Source organism: Miscanthus floridulus, chromosome 7 (genome assembly GCF_019320115.1).
Source record: "Miscanthus floridulus cultivar M001 chromosome 7, ASM1932011v1, whole genome shotgun sequence".
NCBI lineage: Eukaryota > Viridiplantae > Streptophyta > Magnoliopsida > Poales > Poaceae > Miscanthus > Miscanthus floridulus.
The window spans coordinates 96,649,828-96,676,915 of record NC_089586.1 but is presented as its reverse complement, the minus strand read 5'-3'; the positions used below and the strand labels follow the sequence as shown (position 1 = coordinate 96,676,915).

At 45.5% G+C, this 27,088-nt stretch overlaps 1 pseudogene; it reads left to right on the top strand.

Moving 5' to 3' along the window:
- The window catches only part of LOC136467371 (wall-associated receptor kinase 3-like), a 61,198-nt pseudogene extending 40,387 nt beyond the window's left edge, over positions 1-20,811 (top strand).
- Positions 20,812-27,088: the final 6,277 nt, after the last annotated feature.

Here is a 27,088-nt window from a genome sequence, read left to right as displayed (position 1 = left end):
ACCATAACTTCACTGAATGTCTCAGATAACTTAGCACCAGTATGTCTACCTTTTACATTGAAGAAACCAATAATTCTCTTTTGGATACGCCAATTATCATCTATCCAATGAATTGTAACACACATGTATCCTTTGTTTTGGCATGAGGTCCACATGTCCATTGTTGCACTAAAGCGGCACTTGATAGTTTTTAAGTGTGCATACAAAGTTTCCTTTTCTTCAAGATATCTGTCCATTATTTCTTTCCTAACAGTGACACAAGACTTTATCGGAAAGCTAGGCCGAAGAGATTTTATGAAATCAACAAGATACTCATGCTCAACTATATTGAAAGGATATTCATGCATGGTGATTGCCAAGTTCAATTTCCTCAAGCTAACTTCTTGGTCATATTTGAAAGGCACGATATGAGCAATTTCAGAACCAGTGTTCTTACCAACATTAAGCTGTTGTTGTCCCTCCACAATACTGTGCTTTGACCTCAAATGGCTCTTGAATGCAGTCGTCCCACAAGGGCCCTCAGCTTTGTACCTCTTATTGCACCTAACAAAATTGCAGTACCCCCACAGCTGCTCATACTGCTTTCCATCCACCTCTATAACCTCCTTTTTCTTGGTGAAATACTTCCAGACATGTGATGTGCATTTTTTTGTACCTCTTGCCAGAAAGATGAGCCTGCTCTTCATCATCTTGATCATCTTCGCCGATATTAACTGGAGCTGCAGGTGTGTCTGTTGCTGGTGCACCACCAGGTTGGGCTGGGCCAGTGCCAGTGCCAGCGCCAGTGCAACTGGTGTCAATGTCAACAATAGGAGCACTGGAACCGATCACTGAAACTGACGCTGCTACGGATGCTTGTGTGGCTGAACTATCACAAGTTCCAGAGCTAATACTCTGAGATGCAGACCTTTTATTCCTAGATCCTGATGATCAAGCAAAATGACCAAAATAAGTTAGAGTACTGATAAAAATATCTCAGATTTTTCCCAATAAAAACTATATCAGATTTTGATAAAAACTATAGTTTTTCCCAATAAAAATATCAGATTTTGCAGGACAAAATATTAATTACAAAGGCAAATCAATGCTGCACCATAAAAGAAGACTAGGTTTTATCTAGCCTCATAGCCCGTGCTTATCTAATCTTTGTGTCAGGTTTTGGTTTTGTGTCCAGAAAAAAAAGATGTTCCAATCCTAAGTGCACCAGGCTTTATTACTCAGTGCAGAACTGAATAATACTAAGTTGATGTTCCAATCCTGAATTTCTGGAGGGGATTAGTGTATGTCCCTAGCCAGCAGACTCATATGTACCGCTCCAGCATTGACAAACAACACACATATCAAGACTACAAATCTTCAGAAAAGAAAACATACTGAACGATGCATCAGATATATCATACATGTTCAGAGTTGAGACTGAAACTTTCTACTCAGTATGATATCACACGTCCACAACTAAAACTTCATCAATCTAGAAACATATATGTCTTACACGTGCTAGCTAGTAGTGCATGTCTGCAAAGCTTCTAGCACTGGTTCTGTATGAGAGCATACGGCAATGTAAAATAGCTAGCAGGAGCAGCCAAGCGGAACATCAAGACCCCAGATCGATCGTACCTGGAGCTGGAGGTGGCGCTGGAGAAGTCGTAGCTGCCGGTGCCGGTGCCGGTGCCCGTGCTGTCGGCAGCGCAAGAAGTTGGCGCACGGTCTTGGTCTTGGCCTTGGCCTTGCCCTTCGTGGGAGCAGAAACGCCGTCTTCGGTGGGCGCCATCGATGGGCACTGCGGTCGGCGGCGTTGGCTGGCAGTGGCAGGCAGAGAGCTGCAGGGCGCGGCGGTGCTCCCGGCGTACCTCGAGAACTTGGCCGGCGCGGCGGACCACCTGGAGCGCTCGTCGCGGGCGCGGAGGTTCAAGGCGCGCCTCCTCGCCGACCTTCGGCACGCGCGTGGGGATGACGGACGGCGCCGCCAGCGCTAGCCAAAGCAATAGGGAGGGGGCGGACTGAGGAGCCGTCGGGCAGTCACGCTGGGGACTGGGGATGGGGAGTGGGAGTTTGGGGAATAGGGTTAGCTTCGTTATTGGGCTGGGCTAGTGCCCTGCTGGGCTAGTACATGGGCTAGTGCCCTCTGCCCTGCTGGACCAAATTCGGTTCCAAACTGAATATAAATTCGGTATATTGCGAATATAATGTAGAAATGTAGAAATCGAACGAACAAATGCCCAAACCGATTTCGTACCGAATTTCGAATTATGTACTCCGTATTTCATTTTCGAATTTAGTATCCGTTTTTGTCCGCAAAAAACGAATTCGATCGGGTTAAATGTAGAAAACGACTACGGTTCGGTTCGGGATATTTCTGTATCGTTTTCATCCATACGAACAGCTGCTTGTTACGGAGCCACTCAGCCACCTGCACAAACATGTTGGTTCGCGTTGTCAAAGGCTAGCTGTCTGTCCTGGTCTCGATGTTGCGCCAGCGTCCAGCGTATGTACGCCGGTTGAGTGCAACACAAAGCTTTCCGGAATTTCTCACTGAATTTTAAAAAACACTCTAAAACTTGAATACTGGCTAACATAATAGCCTTTTAACTTTCAAAACCCGACAGATTCGGAGGTAGCCCCAGCCCTCTCGCAGCTGGTCTGCAAGTGTAAGCAGAAAACGCAATCGGTTGCGCAAGCCCTTGCAAATGGCGGACACTGCTTGGTCAACTGGCCAACAGTTATCAGACCCAAAGACCTAGGAGGTCTGGGGGTGCCTGACCTTGATAGATTTGGAAGAGCTCTCCAGTTATGCTGGCTGTGGCAAGAATGGGTGGAGGATTCCAAGCCATGGCTAGGCTCTATACTCCCATGTAGTGATGTGGATCGCCTCCTTTTCAACGTTTCGATCAAAATTTCTTTGGGTGATGGCGCAAAGACTCGCTTCTGGCACCACAATTGGTTAGAGGTGGAAGCTCCAAGGTACCTAGCTCCAAACCTATTTTGGCTTGTTTCAAGAAAGAACCGATCGGTGCAACATGAAGTCTGGAACAACAATTGGATGCGTTCGCTAAGGGGAAAGATCACCTCGGCTGTCCACATTGAAGAATCTGCGTCCCTTTGGATACGAATTCAGGACGCCCATCTACAACAGGGCGTTCGGGACTCCATCACCTGGCGATGGACCCCGGATGGGGTTTACTCCACCCGTTCAGCTTACCGAATCCAATTCCAAGGTTCATTCCTATTTTTCCGTGCTAACATAATCTAGAAAACACAGGTAGAGAACAAATGCAAAATCTTTGCCTGGATTCTAGTGCAGGACAAAATTCTCACGGCACAAAACCTACAAAAGAGAGGGTGGCCACATCAAGATCACTGCGTGCTTTGCAACGGGCCCTTAGAAACCGCCCTACACCTTTGTTTGTGCTGCCCATTTGCAAAGGAGGTCTGGGACCAAATCCTCTCTTGGGAGAACTTCAGTGTGTTGCAGTCACAGCCTCAGGGGGATCCCATCGAGATCAGAGCATGGTGGGAAGAAGCAGAAAAAAAGTGCCAACCACCGAACGAAGACGGCTCAATGGGGTAGTGATCTACACATTTAGGAATATTTGGAAAGAGAGAAACAGGAGAATTTTTAACAATACTGCAGAGATGGTGCCACAAGTGGCCGCAAGAATCAAGGAGGACATAGAGCAAAGGAAGAGGGCTTTCGCTTACAATTAGCAATCTCCCTTCTCTAACCGCAAGGAATGTGTTTTCGTGGTGTTTTCATGCGCACCTGGGATCCTTAATACCCTTTTCGGAGTGTCTTCCTCCTTGTACATAAACCCTCTTTCCCTATCTTAATTGAAAGGCAGAGCTTCTGCCATTGCGTTAAAAAAAAACAAGGTTCTACTTGCTTGATTTTATCTAAAAAATGAAAATATCACAAACATATCATTTCAATCATCTTGTTCTTACTCCTTGTCAATTTATTATGGTGCAGATTACAACCCGAAGCCTAAAGAGCATTGCCGGAGGTCATGTGGAAACATGACCATTCCCTTCCCTTTCGGCCTCGAAGAAGATTGTTATGGAAACAAAAGGTTCAAGCTTAATTGTACAGCAGGTAACACTACACTTTTCAGCTCAGGAAGTGCACAATATCACGTGATTAATGTGTCGTAGAAGATGGGACTCTGATTGTCAGCAACACACTAAACAACAATGCAAGCTCCATGAAAGAAATGGTAAATAGTTAATACCAACGAGCAAGGAGATACTGACTTCGAGGACACTGTCGAAGATCAATTTGATTTTTCTATGGAATATGACATTGTTATAAGATGGGCAATAACCAATTCAACTTGTCAGCAAGCTAAGCAGAATAATAGCAACTATGCATGCCGTAGCACAAACAGTTCTTGTCTACACGTAACCCATGGGGGCATATTTATGGGGTATCGTTGCAATTGTTCTTCCGGCTTCCAAGGAAATCCGTACATACAGGGCGGCTGCAAAAGTACATCCCTCTCATCGATCAGTAGTTCAGTACGTCTACAGAGCATTACATCACTCATACCCAAAATGGAATGCATATTAGTCGGATCACATGCTCTAACAGAGTTGTAATTCGAAGTTCAATCGGATCAAATTATATAAACATTGGATTTGTTTTCAGCATATTATAATACAAGAATACTAGCCACTGCTGCCCGCGCTTCGCTGCGGGTGATATGCTTGGTATAGGAAAAATCTTGGGAAATATGGCTCATATGTCTGATATGTTTTCTCATCGCGTTGCACAAGGCCTTAGATTCAAAGCAGCTAACACACTTAGATTCAAAGCACAACATTGGCTAGGATTACATTATAGGTGGAAAGAGCAAAAACTACAACACAAGTATGTCTCCTAACGCGATGGTTTACAAAAGAGTGAATTAGGATCCACTCCCCTTAGGCAAAACTACAACATATTTTGTAAATCTGGAATTACACGAAAGATTACACGGCGTCGAACACTAAATTACACCGGGATTTAAAGTTACATGTTTAAGAGCAACCTAATACAACCAAGGCTTACTCCAGAAGTCGGGATAGACGAGGGCAATGGAGAAACAATAAGATAATGATTATCCAAAACATGACGTATGACCAACAGATCCAGAAACAGAAGACTGAGAAGTCAAACATCGTGAACCCTAAGACCAAACTAACCAACGGTAGACTTGAACTTCTTCGAAAACCGGATCCCTTCTTCTCAGATTACACCATCACCTATGTCAGACGAACCTAGTTTCACAATGACGACCGGATCTCGTAGCTCTGCTTCGGATTCGAGAGGGATGTGGATGAAGAAGAAGAGCAAGGACCAAGAGCATCTTATAGTGGTGAATGGAGTGGGGCGCAGCGCACCGGAAGTGGAGACGCGTGGATGGGATACACTGCCGGTTCACGCTGTGGGGATAAAGTCGGCCATGGCGCGCTCCCTGCGCAAGCGAGCGGAGGGGGGAATAAAGGAGAGGAGAGAGGGTTCGCTCGACGAGGGAGGTGTGCGGGCGGCCGTGTCCCCAAAAGAAGAAAGAAGGGAGGGGGTCCGGTACGGGGATAAGGGCGAGGATCAAGAGCGGACCAGAGGCCGAGAAAAGGAGAAGCGCATAGTGCACGAGGACGACGAGTGCGGCATGATGTCGCGGCCATGAGAGGACAGGGTGCTAATGGGCCCGACACCAACTGCGTCCGAGGGGCACGCGGTGATAGCGACCCGGCGTGCGTAGCGTGGTCAAGCTAGGCATAGTGCTTGGGACTTGACATCCACTCAGGCTTTTCTAAGCACTCCCTACTACCCAAGGCTAACTTTACCTAGGTGTTCTTGTTTCCTTCCCTTCCTTGTCCACAATATGCGCCAACCTTTGTATGAAGTGAGATCGCAACATACATGCTTCCTCCGATACCACCTCCTCTTGTTTACTTTGAGAGAACACTATTTCATCAACCCGTTGTCGATTTCCCGTTCAAACACCCGAATATTTGTGTCAAAAGTGGTATGACGGTGTAACTTGGTAAAGGTACTTGGTCAACAACCTCTATACCAGCGTGTGCCAAGCAGCGTCACCATGTGGCAGCTGTTCCACAGGGGCCCTTGGTTTTGTCGCGGCACCATAAGCTATTAACCAGGCAACTACTACCAACTTACACGCAATGAAGATGGTGGGGTCATAGACCACAGAATCAGAGGAGTATTGCAAGGGAAGATTCAAACAACAAGGGTTCCTTTCGCAACAAGGGACACAGACTTCAAATCCAACAATAGATCTGATTTAAAGAGATTCAAGTGTTCTGCTGGGACATCCACAATTAGTCGATACAGTGTCCTATGTTATCCAATCACGGCTGGTCTGCTGGCATTCGAATGGTAATTTCTCTTGTAACCCACTTAACATCGCCCTCGAAAACCATAAGCACGTCTAACAAGACTTAAGGTAGATGGACACAATAACACAGCGAAATAAATAAAATACATATTCCAAACGTCCTTATGCTGGTACAACATACAGGCACTTACTCTCCCATTCTTGACACATCATTCACCTTTCCTAAGATCGGACTACTTCAACAACTACGGATGAAATACAATGGAAAGATTACAATACCGGTGGACAGCGATGAAAGACACTACTAACTACGGGTACATCATCCCAAGGCAACTAATCTACTTTGGACCACTCATCTTCATTCCCGGGCTTGGTGGATTCTTCTACCGCCCTGGCTATGGATCTGCCTCCTCTCTTGGCAATGGCTAAGTGAGAGGAATCAAGGGTTCTACTTCTGACACTTCCAAGGGTGGAGGTGCTGGCGGTACTGCAACACTGGTTCTCCTTCTTTCTGGCGGGTCGACAGGGATCTCCTCCTCGATCAAGGGATCCTACCGTTCAGTAGACAACGTCCTCCGCTTGGCCGTAGTGACAAGGTAGGCCTCTCTCAACTGATGGGCATGTCGATCTTTAGACTCCTTCGGAGCTTCCGACATGGCAGTCTCCCAACTCTCAACGGCTGCTGCACTGGCATGCGCTTCGGCAAGCTGCACCTGGAGCATCCTGGAGAAGATCTCGGCTTCCTCAACTCGCCGAAGGCACTTCCTCGGCTCTAAGGCTTGCTGGTCATACTGCTCATCCAGAGCAAGCAGGTACGTGGTCAAGTGCACCGCGGTAGGACTATCTTCTTGCGCATCCCGCCCTTGCGAAGCCTCCATGCGAGCCCTCCATGCCCGTCGATTCTTTTTCAAAGGTGGAAAGAACCTCATGGGGGTATGGGCAATGGGCTCTTCATAGATCTGGCAAAGGTAACACAAGGCTTTGTGGGCCACAACTTGGTAGGTGTCGACGAAGCGAACCCAGTTGTGGTCACATTCTAGGCTTTAGTGATGTCGGGGAACTCTTCACTCTTCCCAATGTAGACGGTAACTTCACACCGCTCAGTGCCATGCTTTTCATACTCACGGCCCTCATACTCAGGATGATCTTTGACTCCGAGCTTTTGTAGGGTGGCATACAGGATCTTGGGAAAACCCTCAGTGTTCTGGCAGTAACTACTAACCCAGGCTCCTGCCATCGCTGGCGATGGTTGCAAGGAAGGACTGTGCGAAAAGCTGGCTCAAAAGGAAAAGCTAGGCGAGCTAAAGTGCACCGAGTGGTGGTACCAACGGCTAAGCCAGACCCTGCTTATAAAGGCAGAGCAGTCAGTGGTCCTGGCGCGGTCCACCAAGGTTCTAGCACGAAATCACTATAAATGAATCGACCGAATTTTTTGCGCGTTCGAGGCGAGCGATGTCCGAGGCCATTAATGACTAATACGGCTACAAGACAAGGTTCCAACAAGAGCGCAGAAAAGAGTACGGGGAGACGCGGGTCACGGCAGGCATGAACCACAGGCGACGCGAAACACAAAGCTACAGTTTAGCATTAACTCCAGAATAGGAACGAGTTAGTCGTGCACCATACGACACGCGTGACACCTATGGATGGTGTATCTGCAAGCAATACGTGCACTACAATGCACAAACATGATCTATCAAAATACTATCAAACGACTTTTATTTACGGAAACAAAACTTGCATTTTCATCTATTAAACTTGCGCTCCAAATTGTATTCAAGTACTAAATACAAGTTATATTTTATTTTGTTTATAAAAATTGCTTCCGTGCCAATGTTTAGAACTACTTATTCTACTCTTTGTGTTAGGATTTTTTTCATTAACACATATAGGCATTGACGTAACTAACTCACTATATTAATAGATCTATCTCTCAGGTCATAATCTCAGTGCTTAGTGAGCTCATAACAATAGAGGTGTTACACCTTCACTCCTGACGCAAGGGTACTTCTGTTATTTATTTGACATATTACATTAGCTTTGTTCTAAGTCAAATATTATGATCCTTTACCATCATTAAATATTTTTTTTGTTTCACAATATATGAATTATATATTATGAAATCATTTCTCATAGTGAATTTAAAAATATATTACCTCTGTTGTATAATAATAAAATCAATTTCTAGAATCACCAAATAAATAGTGTCATGAATCTATATAATTTTGATGGAGATCAATGGATTAAAATATACAAATGTTTGACTAACAAAGCTAGGGGTGCATATACATACAGCTACGATTGGGTACTCTCGACCATATCCAACATATTTAGAAAAAAATTAGCATGTATACACATATATGGTATTTTAGAGCAAAGTTCTTTTTTTATCCTGAAAAGACTCTAGATGCAAGATTCTACACTGCTGCCATCGTACTCATCAAAATAGCCCACAAACGGATGTAGTTTATTCCCATCCGGCCCACCAGCAACTCACGAAGCCCAGCGCGTCAGCGCATCACCAAATCCCAACGCATCCTTTCTCAAATGAACAAAAAACCGCATTCCCACCGCCACAATCCCGTCGTCGACGTCCCATCCCCGACACTGCTGTACGCCGAAGTGCCGCTGCGCCCTGCGCCCATGCGCTGGGAACCCTAGTGTCTCTCGGCTCCGGTGGTCCGATGGTCCTCCATCCAGCCTCGGCCGCTCGCCCATGGCCGCTAGCAGTCCGTCCGACGCATGGCCTGCAGCGGCACAGCGACACCCCAGCGCAGCGGCGTGCTGGCGCCCTACCTCTCTACCCTGAAGGCGAGGTCGCCACGTCTGGCGGCGGTGGCTCCGCACGAAGGCGAGATATGAAGGCACCTATAGTGTATATTGTCCGTGCATGCATGGTCATGCATGGAGGTACCACTTCATGTGGGTCATGGAGGTGCTACTTCATCTGGGTTGTGGAATTTCTATCTAACGCACCAACTAAATGGAACATATGTGGACACCCTGGGAGGCCACCTTGACAGCGTGCCTTCATATTGAGGCCGCACCGCCTAGGTGCCCTCCCAGCATGTCCACGTAAGCTTCATTTGAGTGGTACGTTGTATAGAAACTGCACGACCTAGATGAATCACTCTATTGTCCTTGCATGCATTCAACCATTCACGTTGGTAGATGAACCAACAACTCATCCAAGTGGGCGCATGCACATTGAATGCAGCAGGTGGATAAACGAGAAGAGCATGTACTGCAGGCCATCTACCACCACCGTCCACCACTTTGGTGTAAGCAGGTGGACAAACATTTAATGCTTGTTGTCTTGTACAAACAGAAATTTACTATCAGTAAGTTCAAAAAAATAAAAATGTATTATTAGTAAGTAAAAACAAGTCGTGATTTTTAGGATCATAGTATTACCACACATCTCTCTAGCTAAATTCACGAGAGACATATATTCTGTAACTAAACTAACAGTACTTACCTTACACACTGCATGGCAATATATTTTTTTATGTTCGGAGAAGGTCGAAAGAAGGTGGGCACATTTAATGCCATCCTTTACATGCAGAGATTTTTTACACGCGCGAAGTAGGTCGAAAGCAGGTGGGCACATTTAATGCCTCTCCTTTACATGTAGAGATTTTTCACACACGTAGAGATGCCCGCTCCTCCTACAACTTCGCATGCTTACCGAGGCTTATCTTGCCAAGCACAACCAGCAGACACATTATATATGTCCCGTGGTTGCCTGCTTTTATGTTGTGAGTAGGCTACTGTTTACTTAGTTGTGGCATTGAAACACCATCGAAAACATAATCTAAGAGCAACCACAATGTTGCAGAAAAGTAGTCCATAGGCATTAGAATAGTCTACCAGCTAGCTGAAACATTGTAGACTTTGTATGTATCAGTATGTCTTTGGTTACATGACACATGGCAGGTAAGTTAATGCACTTATAGAATGTCCCGAGGTACACGTGAATTTTTGAGAGTACTGCCACCGGGTGCCACCGGGTGTGCTAGTCCTTATCGCCATAGGCAAGTGTGCTTGCCCAGAATTATGCTAATGATGCTTAGGCTTCTGCTTGTTAACACGGTAATAGAGTTTGATTAGGAGACGCTCCTTCTCATTCAATATGGAATACATGTCATCACAAACGCGCACCACATGTATATATCTGACGGTGGCAAACAGGGGCGGGTACATATGCGAGCTTACACATAGCCAATGTACACACAAACTACTACAGGGATGAACTACAATGAGGGCTTCTCCAGTGGGGATAGAAAAAGCGACTCATCATCCAACGTGGAGGCCAGAAAAATTGACCGACTGGACTATACAACTCACGCAGAAGGGAGAGAAAAATTGACTCACGTTTCAGGGTCGACTCCTCCTGAATAAACAAAGAATTTGGCCCACCTGTAAGAGCCAAGAGCGGAGATGGAGCGGCGGCGGCAGAGCTGAGTCGAGCGGGGGCGAGCGACTCAGGCGGCGGTGGTAGGCGACGAGTCAAACGGCGGCGGCGGCGGCGGCAACCAATGAGTTGAATGGCGGCGGCAACAGTTTGCAACGTCTCCACACAGAGGGAGCCTGGCCGTCCTGCATGGCGGCGGCCGCCGTTTTGTACGCCGGCCCTGGTAGCTGCAATGTACACAAACTACAACAACAGGTGAGCAGTTGAGATGCGCCGGCTTGGACGAACCTCCGTCTAAACTAGGCATGCGGCGACACTTCAGCATTCAGAACCGTCGGAGGTGGAAGAAAGCAGTACGATGGAAGAAACAAAGGTCACGTTGTTTATCGTTTTTAATTTGCCATGGGGCCTGTGGTACTGTTGGGCCAGGAGTCGACTCATGGGCTCAGTTGATGTGGCTGCCTTTATCTGAGATGGGTCGACTCACCACTGCGGGTGCCCCTGAGGCCAAAGCTAATGATTCCTCGTATATGAACTACAAGGAGGACACATGGAGACACTGGGGGGCTGGGAGGGGTGCGATGAAGCAATGGATGGCACATGCTTATATAGGCAAGAGTTGGAGGAGGAACGGATGCCTCTGCATGCATGGGTGTAGATGCAAGTATGGTAGCCGTATTAATGGCGACCAACCCTGACCACCGACCACCTCGGTAGCAATGTGCACACAACCCAAGCCGTCTCTTAGATGCATGGATGCATGTGTAAGTACAAATGTTCCTACATGGTCGGTGAATTGTTTTTATCTGATGGTAAGGAGGAGAGGCATTAAATGTGTCCACATGCCCGACTTGTTTTTATCTGATAGTACCATGGAGGGGAGGCATTAAATGTGTCCACCTGCTTTCGACCCACCCTACGTAGGTGAAGATATCGAGTGCTTTCAAATTTACTGAGTGAATTTCTGGATAGCTTAGGGAGGCACTCGTGCATGCATGGAAATTTACTGCCTAGTATCTATTGATAGTAAATTCATTAATGTAAAGGGAGAAGGCACATGTGATGTAAATTCCTCCTGTCATAGTAACTTTTTTATGTAAAGGACACGTGAAAGCATAGTGATGTAAATCCCCCTACCATAGTAACTTTTTGCATGCAAAGTATACCTATAGTTTATATTGTCCTTGCATGCATGGTCATTCAATTTTTCATCTACTTCATTGAATGCGTCCACTTGCTCCATCCATCCACTACCGAATGCATGGAGGAAGGCTGGTTGTGACACACTTCATCTGAGTCGTGGAATTTCTATCTAACGCACCAACTAAATAGAACATACGTGGACACGCTGGGAGGCGGCATCGACGGCGGTGCCTTCATATCTCTAATATGATACTCTCACAATTCCAAATTACAAGACATTTTGGTTTTTCTAGATACATAGCATTTGCTATGCACTTACTTATACACTAATGTCTAGATACATAGTAAAATCAATGTATCTAGAAAAGCTAAAACATCTTATAATTTAGAATGGGGAGAGTATATTTGTAACGGTCAATATAAATATTGAATAACAAATTAGATGTCTATAGATATTGATGAATGCTCGCTGCCAAACTACTGCAATGGTACATGTGAAAATATCCCTGGAAGATATAAATGCACGCCATGCTCTCACAGTAAAGAATTCGATTCTATTAAGGGGCAGTGTGTCATATCGACTAAGCAACGGAACCTTCTTTTGGGTAAGTCATAGCAAACAAAATCCCCTTGCAATTACATTTTGTAACATTAACATGGTCTTATAACCACAGCAAATGCATATAGGTATTGCAATTGGAATTGGTTGTGGCCTTGGCTCCATATTTATTGCATTGGGTGCAATTCTACTTGTCAATAAGTGGAAGAAAGGCATCCAAAAGAGAATCCGACGAGCATACTTCAAGAAAAATCAAGGTTTGCTATTGGAGCAACTGATCTCAGATGAAAGCGCTACAAGCAAAAACAAAGATATTCTCATTGGAGGAACTAGAGGAGGCGACTAACAACTTTGATGCTACGCGTGTTCTTGGTCGTGGAGGACATGGAACAGTTTATAAAGGGATTCTATTAGACCAACGTGTGGTGGCCATAAAAAATCCAAAATAGTGGAGCAAATAGAGATAGACCAATTTATCAATGAGGTTGTCATTTTGTCTCAAATCAGTCATCGTAATGTGGTGAAACTGTTTGGTTGCTGCCTAGAAGATGTGGTGCTGTGGGGAATTTTTTATTTTATTTTAACACTCTTTGGAAACTAATTTTAAATCTAACACGGTCGTTTCTTTTAAAAAGCTAACACTTTTGGCCGCGCCTATTGCCCTGGCGTGGCCAAATGCCTGTGCCGCACCATGCATGGTGGCGCGGCAGAGGGCTGACTTGGCGGCGACCGGAATCGCTGACCGCTAACGGGGCAGGGCCTGCCGCGCCACCGATCTTGGCACGACACTACCACGCCCTGATCCATGGCGCGACAGAGCCGAATAAAACCCCCGCCGCCAGTCCCGCTGCCCAAGCAGCAAGGCCGCCTGGCCGCCGCGCCCGCGTCCACCCGCGCTAGCCCGCCGCCGAGCACGCCGGCCGCCGCACCACGAACGCCGGCAGCCCGCCCCTCGCCCGGCCCTCCATTGCCGCCTCCCTCCCTTCCCTTCCATTCCCCGACCGCCTCCCTCCCTCCTCGTCCTCGTTCAAGGTAATGACGCATATTTTATTTTCGTTTGAATGGTGGATAGGATATTATGAATGGGAGTTAAGGTTAGGAGGAAAAATATGTTTGGGAACTATGGTCTACAGTTTGAAGGAAGATATTAGTTTGATTTTGTCAATGTTAAGGTTAATTATTTAGTTAGAAGTATGTTTACCATGCATTTTTTTTGTTGCTATAATTGTCGGTTATATTATTTTAGTTGCATTTTCGGGAGCAGTTATGGTGAAAATGGGGTCGTCCTAGAGAATTGTACCCCAACGAGTCTAGCAAAGATGCCCCATCCCACCTGAACTCCCTGTCCTTAACTATGACTATGGTCGTCCGGCCGACGTGTTTCAATCGAGACATCCGGACACAGCGGCTCGTTGCTTCTACACATGCAGTCATTTTAATGTAAGTAATTGTTTTTGTATGTTTTTTTCTTCATTTGTATTACTAGGTTACTAATATTTTGTTGGAATTTTGTTGTGTAGGCCCATGAGAGGTGCTTTTTCTTTCGGACAATACGTTGGAGTTTGTGTGTCCAAACAAGCATGAAGTAAGTGCAAAGTATATGTGTTGAAATGTTGAGCTATATGTGTCATGTACTAATGTCACGTTATTTAGGTGTATTCAATGGCGAAGTGTCATTTCAAGGAGTGGTTGTATGGTCCTAAGAACAAATGGCCCGAAGAACCTCCAAAAGCAAAGCAAAAGAAGAAAGAAAGGTTAATTTACAAAGCACCGCCAGTCAAGTGCGAATGTGGTGTTAAATCAAACTACGGTCTAGTCCCTTCGGAGCTTGGAATAGGCCATTATTGCGGCAATATGATTCACTATGATGAGGTTGGTTATTTTTGTGGTAACCATGAAATCATATTTTGTTTCTTTTGCTAAGACATATATGATATAATTTATCGTTTGAATAGAGCACTAGGAAATGCAGGTGGGAATGTTATGATAGTCAAGCTAAGTTCTTGGATGAACTGAAGGGGAAGCAAGTAATTGCACAAAAGAGGGGATATAGACCTGACTACGTCAACCTTTTCGTTAAACATTACAAAGACAAGATGCGTGAGTTTGCTAGACAGCGCGGTATTTGTAACCTGATCGACGTTGGGCTTGTCAAATGGGGATTAGAGAGACGGATGACATTAGAGGAGGAGAGGGCAAGGAAGGAGGCAAGGGAGGAGACAAGAGTATAGATGCAGGTCTTGAACGAGCATGTTGTTTCATTATGTGTCAGTGAGTGCTTGGAAGCCTTTTTTCGTTGCCTGGTTTTAAATGTAATATAGTTGCATTGCTAACTGATTGCATTTTATACATGAAGGGATTGGATGCAGCGAGGACCATGTTGTAGAGGTGGCTCATGCAAGGTACGAGGAAAAGAAGTTAGATGAGCACAGAAAGTGAGCTGGTCGCACCGTTGAATCACCGATTGTGTTGTCTGATGAGGGGGACGAGGATGAGGACGACACTACCAGACTCAATGAGCTCATCACTCTAGCAGAGGTGGGCTTGCAGGCTGAGGAGGCTGAGGACGACACTGGCAGACTGAGTGAGCTCATCGCTCTAGCAGAGGTGGGCTTGTAGGCGGAGGAGGATGACGACGCGTTCTTCACTTAGGCCACAGAGGCCGTAGATGAAGCGGAGGCCGCTTACTACAGGCAAAAGGCAGATCAGAGCAATGCAGGTGAGCCTAGCCACAGCAATAGGGTTGCTTACTCAGTATGTTTCTGACTGAGAGTTTTGATTGCGCCGTCTGTTAGTTCAATGCTTTATTAATGATCAATGTAGCTATGTAGTAGAAATTCCATTGTGTTGTCTTATATTCCATTTGAACTACTGATGTATTGTACCCATGTATCATGTACTTGGATTACCCATGATCGATCTTAAGTGATCACATCTGTTTGTATCATGCGTTCAAAATTTCTAAAACGAACGTAATCGGGTGAAATTATCTCGAATACAGCACCGTAGACCATTGGTTCGGCTGTGCCAGAGTCCATGGCACGTCAGTACCGTGCCATAGTACACGGCGCATCAATGCCGCGCCATAGACGACGGTGCGGCAGTGATGCGGACAAACAACATCCAGCTTCAATTGAGTTGTTGTCGGTGTTGTACAAAACTACAAGTGCTGCCGCGACCGTGCACAAGTTGAAATGAACATGAAGCAAATAAATGGACGACAAGTTGCCACATAACATTTTCATTGGTTTATGAGTCTACAAGTTTTCGACGACAATATTCGTTCGACATAAGTTCGACGTAATGAACTAAGTCCCAGGAATGTAAGGATCCCTCGAACGCCTCTTGAAAACCTCATCGTCCGGTGGAAGAAGGGGGTCATCATACTCCACCTCAAGAACAGGGTACAGCTGGTGCGGCGTGGGAGGGGCCATCCTGTTACAAATTGATAAACAAAGGGTTAGAGTATTCAAATTAACAATATTCAGATTAACATTATGTAGCATTGCAAAATTTGAACAACTTGTTATGCAATACGAACACAATATGAAATCACTTGTTGCCCTCGTCTTCTATGCCGGCTAGCCTTGTGACCAGATTGTTTGCAAGCGGAGCAAAGATTCTTGCCACAGGTCTCGTTGAAGTCTCCCCCGCCGTACATGTCTTCGCCGTACCCTCTCATAGCGTCCATGTCCCCCTTGAGTCATTTCTTCTTCCTCCTACCCTTCCCTACCTTCATTAGATCTGGATGCGGCACGTAGTCATAACCATTATAAGATGGCCACTATGTCGGGTCAAGGTATGGCTCGAAGCTCATCTCCCAAATACTAACGGTGTTCGAACGGAGATACAAGGGTGACATATATGGCAGATCCTCATAGTTGTACCTACGAACCCTGCAGGCCGTGATCATATGAGAGCAAGGGGCATGCATGATCTGAGGGATGTTGCAACTACACTACATTTTCAAGATCAACTCGGTAGTTTCGTCCACCATAATGTTCGCCGCCCAAGCTTGTGCCACCCTTGCCCCGTACACTAAAGATATGGCGGCGGGGTCCATACGGCTCAGCGGTGTGCTGCTTGGCCAATTCCTCGGCCTCCTTCAAATGTTCAGCTCTAGCCTTTCCAAAACGCCCCTGCTCAGCTATATTCCTCTGCGCAAGTTCCCACCTCTTCACAAAATATTTGTTGCACTTATGAAAGGAGAACTCAACAATTCCAGACACAGGCAATGATCGAACTCCGATGAATACACGGTTGAAGGACTCTGAGGAGTTAGTGGTCATGATGCCATACCTGAAACCCCCTCGTCATATGTTAATGCCCACTGAGCCTTCTGTTCCATCTGCGCCTCTAACCAGGCCTTTCCCGCTGTATTTACCATCTTGTCTAGTTCTCTCTTTGTCTCCTTAAACTGGTGCTCTGTACGTACACAACATAGAGCCTTTACCTTGTCACATACCTCCTGCTTCCGCTGACGCCGCTAGAAATTAGCGGCAAAGTGTCTCATGCACCATCTATGTACTAGAGGCGGGAACCCATCTATATGCTCAGCTACAGCATTAAGAAGCCCTGTGTGACGGCCTGAGATCAAACATATAGTGCGAGTTGGGCCAAGCACTTGCACACATAGAAGCCGCATGAACCATGACACGATTCATTGTTCTCTCCCTCTGCCAAAGCAAAAGCCATGGGTAGTATCTAGTCCTCAGGATCAATAGCAGCAGCCATCATCAAGGTGCCCCTGTACTTTCCTATCAGGAAAGTGCCATCAACAAGTACGACTGGTCGATAAAACTAGAATGCATGTTCCGTTTGCGCGAATGACCAGAACATACGATAGAGGACATGCCTCAATGGGTCTCAAAAAAAATATCCCTTCGGTGTCCACAAACCATTTCAAGCCAGGGTTGTAGTAATGCATTGCACATAAGATGTGGGGCACCCTGTTGTACACTTCCTCCCAAGTACCCCATCGAATCGCCAGAGCAATTTGCTTAGCATGCCAAGCCTTTCCGTACGTCACATCATACTTAACGAATCCAGATATGGACTATTGTAAAGAAGACACCGAGATGTTGTTATTGTCATCAACAAGCCCCAATATACGATGGGCAAGGTAACGTGAAGTGAGCTGCTGATGATTTTCCTTCCCCCTATTGTCTAGGCAAGTGTGGGGTTTGACAACTTTAGTTATACTCCACTTGCCATCACTCTGTCTCTTTCGTGCATTTAACCTCCACATACAACCGTTTTTGCATATCACGTGGTACCTCAACTCCTGGTCCAAATGACTGACGGTGTACGGCCTATGGTGGTACACAGCATAGTCCTGAAGGAAGAGTTTCATCTCTGACATTATGTTGAATATCATCCCCTTCCTAAGGGTTTCTTTCTCATGGTTATACAATGAATTCCTACACATCTAGAGACCGGTGTCACAAACTGCCATATCCGTCATGCTGACATCCCTATAGTTTGGAACGCCCCTAAAAGGTACGTTCTTGGACCTTAGTTGCTCAAGCTCAGTCGCTGTGTAAGGTGGTGGTGGGACATACTGCTGCGCTTCGCTAATTCTGGCCCATGAATCATAGGGGGTATCATCTGTAGCCAAATTTGTGACTAGTCTACCCTGAGCTTGGACACCATGCAAAACCTTAGATGGTATTGGTAATGGCATAGTATGAACCGGTACTGGCATGGCATCAGCTGGTGTTGGCATAGCATCTATACCTCCTTGGTCATCATCAGAATCGTCTGAATCATTGCTAACTACATCACCGATCCTGTCCTCCTCCTCCTGCTCCTCCTCTTCCCGTTCGAAATCATTCACATCGAAGTCATTGCTTATACAACCTACTGCATTTGAATGAAACTGCTCCTACGTCAACTGACTGTCCAAATCCATGTTATCCGAAGTTGCTTCCCCTTCGACCCCTAATTCTTGGTCATTGCCTCCAAAACCATCAATGGACGGTCCGTCCTGAACACCCTGCATCCTATACCCATTCTCCACCACCACCTCAGCCATGGGCACATTAGAACCTTGGAGAACCCTAGTGTAGCGGGACCAGTGAGCAGGGTCGCACAAGGGCATGAGGACATAGTGTGCCCTAGTCTTCCCAGTATCAAACCTCCCCTTCAGTGTGAAATCACTGCCAAACTTTGCATTCAAACGGACACAAAGGTCGTTGAAGCTAGGAGGTTCATCAAACCATTCCAATTCTTCTTCCATATCCTTAAACATACCATCTTCTCTCCTAACACTTTCTCCATACAAAACTCTAACACAACAATCCATCTACAAAAGCATTTCAAGAAACTTTATCAAGTTGTCGAAATCGTCGTACGTAATGTCCATAGTAATATTAATACATATTCTAACTATAACTATACTAACTAATCTAATATTAACATCTATACAAGACTAACTACAATAACTAATTAGACTAAATCCAATGTATAACTAGACTCAATAATTGTACTAACTAAACTACCTAACTTTACTACCTATATTAACTTACTATATTACCTATACTAACTAAACTAACTAACTTTACTAACTATACTTTAATAATTTTACTAACTTTATTAACTATACTAAATATATTAGGGGAGTACCTCGCTGCAGCGCGCTAGAATGGGCCGGGAGGCGTGGGCGCGGGCGCGGCGGCCGCACCGGGCGGCCGGCGGCCGTGCCGTGCTCGGCGGCGGGCTGGCTAGCGCGGGCGGACGCGGCCACGACGGCCGGCGTGCTCGGCGGCGGGCTGGCTGGCGTGGGCGGACGCGGCGGCCGGCGTGGCAGACACGGGCGCAGCGGCCAAGCGGCCTTGCTGCACTGCTCGGCCACTGGCGAACGCGGGACGCGGTGGGGGTTTTATTCGGCTCTGCCGCGCCACGGACCAAGGCACGACAGTGCCGCGCCAAGATCGGTGGCGCGGCAGGCCCTGCCCCGTCAGCGGTCAGCGATTCCGGTCGCCGCCACATCAGCCCTCTGCCGCGCCACCATGCATGGCGCGGCACAGGCATTTGGCCGCGCTAGGGCAATAGGCGCGGCCAAAAGTGTTAGTTTTAAAAAAAACCGACCATGTTAGATTTAAAATTAGTTTCCAAAAAGTGTTAAAATTTTAAAAAAAAAAATCGCTGTGAGGGATATACCCCGGGTATCCATAAGACAAGACATGGACCGCACCATCAGAGGTGGCCCAGCCCACAAGATCAAGGCGTGCACGGCACTAGTCGACGTGCACCGCAAGATATTGTATAGTACCAAATATGATACTTTCCTTATAACCCTACCCCTCCAGAGTATATAAGGAGAGGCAGGGGTTCCCTAGTCGACATCTCCATACATCCCATATTTAATACAATACAACAAAGACACAGGACATAGGGTATTACGTCGATCAGACGGCCCGAACCTGTCTAAATCGTTGTCTCTGCGCCTTGTGTCACCATCCGGTTCCTATCACGTGCACCTCCACCGATCAATCTACCTTCGTGGGATACCCCTCGGAGGACTGCCGAGCATCTTTTGTCGATAGGAGCCCTTGCTTGTATATGAATTCATTTCAAATGGAACTCTGTATGAACTTCTTCACACTGATACTACATTAAAATGCTTGCTTTCATGGGATGATCGCATTAGGATTGCAACAGAAGCAGCAGGGGCTCTTGCTTATCTACACTCAGCAGCTACAATACCAATTTTCCACAGAGATGTCAAGTCTTCAAATATACTATTGGATGACAATTTCACCACAAAGGTTTCAGATTTTGGTGCTTCAAGAGCTCTTTCACTTGATGAGACCCATGTGGTGACAATTGTTCAAGGAACATTCGGTTACTTGGATTCACAGTATTATCATACCGGTCAACTAACGGAGAAGAGTGATGTATACAGTTTTGGAGTAATACTTGTGGAACATTTGACAAGAAAGAAGCCAATTTTTATTAATGATTTAGGTGCAAAGCAAAGCTTGTCCCATTTCTTCATTGAAGGACTTCACCAAGGGCCTCTTATTGAAATAATGGATACTCAAGTTGTGGAAGAAGCAGACCAGGAAGAGATTAGTGAAATTGCCTTACTTACATAAGCATGCTTAAGGGTCAAAGGAGGAGAGCGACCGACTATGAAAAATGTAGAAATGAGGTTACAATTCCTAAGAACAAAGAGGCTAAGAAAAAGACAACATTTACTTGAACAAGAAGGAGACATTGAGCCTTTGTTATGTGCAGCAGCTAAGAATTCACTCGAACATATCATCCTTGTTAATGCTACCCATATAATACCTCAAGAGACCTCTAGGTGCTACAGTTTGGAGCAAGAATGTGTGTCTTTATTTAGGCCACGCTAACTACATTTGTGCTAGATAATAAAGGGCTTTGCTTAGATACTGATTTATCTGAGATATAATATATTGTGAGCGCGCGTGGGACTAGTACCTATCTTCAGAATATTTTGTACCAACTATCGGTAATGCATGAAGCAATACATTTCATTGACAAATGACCATGGCGCAAGGGAGCCTACCAATTGAAGGAGACGACAGTAGCCAAGGCCCAAGGCCGCGGGGGACGCATCAACCGGCTGTTCGTGCTGGGAGCGTCGGAGGAAAGAGGCAGAGGGCCTGTTCGGCTTGGCAGTGCCTCTACCGACTACGGCGACCTATGAACAGCGAAGTGCGGCGCTCGGCAGAGTCGCGGCGAGGAGTCGAGGTGCTCGAGGACGGAGTAGGCATTGGCGCAGAAAATTGGGCCTGAAAGGATTTTCCTTGATGGGCCTGGACGGTGCTTTCGTAACTATGGCCCAAGAACTGCTGTCGGCAGCGTGGGTCAAGGACTTTTAACACGCCAAGCATCCATCCAGCCAGCAGCATGCTCACCGCGCTGGGGCCTCATGTCCGGACAATCCTTACTTCTAGTAGTGTCGATTTGCTTCCCTGAGCTTTTTGCTGAATTTAAAAAACACTATCAAATTCGAATACCGGATAACGCACTCCTTCTAACTTTCAAAACCTGAAATTCGGAGATGACCTCGTCCCTCTCGCAGCTGGTCTCCAAGAGTCAGGTGCATGCACTCCAATTTTCAGAGATCATTTGTGGTGTTTCAGTCCAGGCGCTGGTACAGTACCTAAACCTCTGGGATCGACTGACAGAAGTAAACTTGAGGCAAGCGTGACTGATAAGCTCATTTGGCGCCGCTCTCTGAGTTGGGAGTTCAACAGTTCAGCTCCAAGTTGTCCTACACAGCTCTTCATTATCTTGGATCCCTACCTTTTCAATTGAAGAGGAAGTTTAAAGTACTTCTTCCGTCCTAAAATAAATGTATATCTCGCTTTCCGAGAAGTCAAATTTTTTAAGTTTGATTAAATTTATAAAAATATACTAATATTTATGATGTATACTAACAATGGTTAGATTGAATATGAGTATACTTTTATAATAACTTATTTGAAGATACAAATATTAATACTATTTTCTATATTCTTAGTCAAACTTAAAAAAGTTTGTCGCCTCGAAAAATGATATGCGTATTTATTTTTTAAATATATTTTAGTACTCCCTTTGTCCCAAAAAAACATCATCGCAACATTTGAAGTACGTCCAGAAAAGAATAATGTTTTAGACATAGGTCCCACTTAACATTCCTTTTCCGTGGCTATCCGCCCGCCCCATCCCTCCCTCGTCGTTCTCTGTCTCTCCCTCCCTAGCTCCTATTTTCCTCTGCCCCCTCCTCTTCCTCTTCACCGGTGACTCCCTCTTCTTCTCCTCCGCCGGTCGCCCTCCTCTTCTCTTCCATCAGTGGGAGGCCGGCGCACACCCTCCTCTTCTTCTCCGTCAGCGTGGAGGTGACACTGCCTAGCGAGGCTACATCGGGGCGGCGGAGATCCGGCCCCTCCCTCCTCTACTCCTCCCATGGCTGTCAGTAGCCTCTCCTCTCACCGTCGGAGAGAAGGCTCGGACGGAGAGGGCACGGAGTCGCTAGATCTAGAGTGGGCTACGGCCTCCCTTTGCAGTGCTCAACAAGGAATGGACCAGCAGCAAAGCGAGGCTTGGCGGCCACCGGCCACCGTGTGGATCCGAAATTTTGAATGTGAACGGGAGAAGAGAACTTAAATAAAAAAGTTTGAATTGAAAAGCTTTAAATCACTTCAATTACAAGTTTGGTGTAGGTCCTTTCTCCCTCCGAAGTCATTGAGAAATGTAAAATATATATATATATGAATAGCAAAATCATTAATCTTAAAAAATAAATTTTGGGTCCTAAATCTATTCAAATGACAAAGTCAGCAACTATAAAGTTGCATACATCTTCCAGTACTAGAACTTTGGTTTATGTCGTTTCTCCTTCCAAGGTCATTTGAAAAATTCAAAAAATATATGAATATCAAAATCATTAATCTTAAAACATAAATTTGGGGTCCTAAATGATTTCAAATAAAAAAGTTATCAACTAAAAAGTGCATATATCTTCCAGCACTACAACTTTGGTTTAGGTCATTTCTCCATCCGAGATACTTTGAAATTTTTTAAAAAAATTCAAAATCTAAAAACTTCAAACATAATTCCTGGGCACTGCAAAATGTAGTCATGTACAAAGTTGTAGATCCCTTCGAGTACTGCAACTTTGGTTTTATTTCTCCATTCGAGGACATTTGAAAAATTAATATCGAATTTCAAATTATAAAAACTTAAAACAAAATTTTCTGACCTTAAATGATTTCAAATGGAAAAATCGTCAGCTACAACATTGTAGATCTCTTTGAGTACTAAAACTTTGGTACAAAACCTTTTTGCGGCAGACCAAATTGTCAACTGCCTCTAAAAAAATCCATTTCTGAGTCGTCTAGAATTCCCAACCACCTCTAGAAATGCCTCCATTTCTAGGAGCGTATGGAAAGTCTAGGTGCCTCTAAAAATTGCATTTTTGGAAGCCATTTGGTTTGCCAACCAACCTCTAAAAATAGGAAGCATTTCTAGAGGTGGCTCAAAAGCCTAGCTACCTCTAAAATCGATTTATAGTGGCAAACCATTTTTAGAGGCGGATTTTGATAGAGCCGCCTCTACACAAAAAAGAAGGCACCTCTAAAAAATGGTTTATATGTAGTAGTGATACAAGCTATTAGGAATTACTTTACATGTTCCACAATGTTTATCCGGTTCTCATGGCTAAGAAACAAGATTCTTGATTAATATTTGATGTATTTTGCATCATATTTGTTTTTTACACAAAAATATATAGATTTTTGGTACTTCATCTATGTCATAAGAATAAGAAATAATTTAATTCCATAAAAAACTTTAAGTTTTGTGTCACCTTGGTAAGCATACTGAATAAATATTATGAAGTAGAGGTACTAGTTTAGACTTAATAAAGTTCTTTAAAATATTGGAGCAACCGATCAAGGAATCTCATGAGCAATTTTATTTTTCCCAATACATCGAGAGATCTTGGATCTTTACATCGAGAGCATTTGGTTTATAATTTGTACTCCATCTATTCTAAATTGTAAGTCGTTTTGGTTTTCTAGATTTATACTTTTTACTTATATGTAGACATAGTGTATATCTAGGTGTATAGTAAAAGCTATATATCTAGAAAAGCCAAATCGACTTACAATTTAGAACGGAAAGACCACTAAGTATGAATATTTATATACAACCCACTTTATTTAGTCTACAAATACATATTACATACCTACTCGAATATGAAGCTGCAGTATGTGCAAACAAACCAAAGTGCGCCTTTTATTTTGATGGTATATAACTAACTCCCACCAAGAGTATGCCTTATCATCTTTTTCAAATTATAGTTTATTTTAGTGTTGTCGTACATCTCTGATTTTGATCAAGTTTATGAAAAAGCTATCAATATTTACAACATCAAATTAGTTGTCAATGAAAATATGTCTTGGTAGTGTATTTATTTGAACATGTAAATATTACTATAGCTCTCTAAAAACTCAGTCAACGATAGGAAAAAAAAAAAAGAAAAGCTAAAAAAACTATGATTTGCCTCGGAGTCGAAGAGAGTACATATGCAAGAATTGCACTTCAAAAATGTATTTTGATTGACTCGTGACTAGGTGGCAATTCAAAGTCTACCCTGGTGAACTCTCAATCACGCACTGAATGATGAATGTGATATATGGCCACATAAGTACCACAAGCACCGTATCCATAGCTTCCTGGTGAATTCAAAGTCCAGCCACTAGCGATCGTACTTCCCGGCGCCGGCGGGCGGGCGGCGACCGTAACATCTGATGGGACAGTGGAATTATGGTGGGTTAGAATCTTTGCTCGCGACGGCTTTATACAGTATCTGCGCATGCACGAAACCGTATCTATAGCTTTTAAGAGTAAAGTCCAACTAGCGATCTTCGAACTTGTTTGGCTGTGTCATCTTGGTCCCTAAACTCATAAATCGACCGTTTAGGTCTTCAAACTTGTTCATATGTGTCATCCCGGTCCCTAAACTCATAAATCGCTTGCTTAGGTCCTCAAACTTGTTTGACTGTATCATTTAGGTCGCTAAACATGCAAATCATCCGTTTAGTTCCTCAAACTTATTCAGTTGTGTCATCTCGGTCCCTAAATGTTGTAAATATATTGTAAACTTATAAATTCAATATATATTTATTGAATTGTCCAAAAAAATATAATCTAATTTCGTTAGACTCCTGATAACTTGTACTTTAAATCATAAAAGAAATCGCCATGTACTTTCTATTTTTAACTCTATAGTTAAATGACTAAATAGTCACGTATATTTTATATATCCTAAAAATGTATGTGCCTATTTAGTTATTGAACTATAAAGTTAAAAATAGAAAGTACATGGTGGTTTCTTTTATTCTAATTTAAAGTACATGTTACTAGGAGTCTAACAAAATTAGATTTATAATTTTTGGATAGTTTTATAAATATATATTAAATTCACAAGTTACAGTATTTATGGACCAGGATGACACAACTGAATAACTTTGAGGACCTAAACGGGTGATTTGCATGTTTATGGACCTAGATGATACAGTCGAACAAGTTTAAGGATCTAAATGAGCGATTTAAGAGTTTATGAACCGGGATGACACATATGAACAAGTTTGAGGACCTGAACGGTCGATTTGCGAGTTTAGGGACCGGAATGACACAACCAAACAAGTTCAAGGACCACTGGTGCACTTTACTCGGCTTTTAAATATGAGTAGTAGTTCCGGTAACCCAGAATATAATCCCGACACTAAACACCACGCGGACAAGATGATTGGCTTAATGATGAGCTCGAGTAGAGTAATGGTTTGTGACATGGTGTTCGCTCTGGCGTGCTTGGCGTTGCCGGCCATGCCACCTGCATCCGCAAATGACGATAGAGACGGGCCGGACCGTCGGCCTGCCCCAGGAACCAACAGGGGCAGGCGGATCTGCCGCTGCACCCGAGGTGTTGGTGGAGGCGGGTGGCTCAGCCATCACGCCCCAAGATGCAAGGGGAGCGAGCCCCACTGCCCGGGAGCTAGATGCGGGCTCGAAACGGCCCCGCCCCGACGCGGTGGAGCAGGGGTCTAGGGGTTCACCCCCCCCAAACGTATCCGCCATCCAACAGCGCCAATGTAAGTCACCAGCTCTTTTGTTTTTCTCTGTTCTTCTCTGTTTTCATCGTGACTTATGCCTTTCTTTCTTTGCAGCGTCGTGAAGCGGCATAATCCTTTGGCGCTGGCGTCAGAGAAGAGCGTCGCCCTCCGATTGGGGCGACAATCGTGGGTTGGCGTTGTGCTTGTTTCGAGCGGGAGTGATGCCGGTGCGACTGCCTCGCCGGGTGGTCATGTGCCGCCCACGGTGGAGCCCTTGCCCTCTACAGGACAAGCCGATGCTGGGGCTCGAGGGACGCCCTCGGAGGTCGCTGAGCGGCTGGCGACGGAGGTGATACCGCTGCCGATGATGGGGCGAACGGAACTACTGGCCACGCTTGTGGCGCCGATCGCGGCGGGCGCGACAGTGGCTATGACAGACGGGACACAGCCGGATGTAGCCGTGGTAGTGCCTAAGGCAGCGGCGCGACCCATGCCACCAGCGGCCCAATTGATGGCACCCGACGTGGGCCGGATGGAGGGGGATGCGGCCGAGGGGTCCCCAGACATCGTGTGGTGGTGGCAGAGAGGACCGGCGGGGAATCGTCCCTAGCCCTGATGTCGGGGGGAAGCCACTGGCCAGCGTGGGACGAGCCCCTGTTTCGGTGGATGAATCTGCAGGACCAATGTCGACACTCTTCTCCCTCGACGATGCTGCTGAGAGCATGGAGCGGGAGAGTCTCGATGAGGGGATTGCGGCCGTGATGGAAGCCTTGAACCATGCTAGGGCCCCCCTACGCGAAGTCGTTGTTCCCACTAGTCGGGTATTCCCTTGATCATGCTCTCCATTCGTCCTCTTGTGTCTTCTTGTATTTTTGTGTTCTGGCCATCATCATTTTTCAGTCCCTTATCGCTCGCAGCCGGGAGAAATCCCGGTTCCTTCATGAGCAGAAGGAGAACTGGGACCGCCTCGTCGAAGAGGCGCATCTACGCGGGGATGTGACCGCCCAGCTCGTTGCCACCCAGCAGAGGGTGACCGAGCTGACTCCCCTTGCCGAGGAGGCGG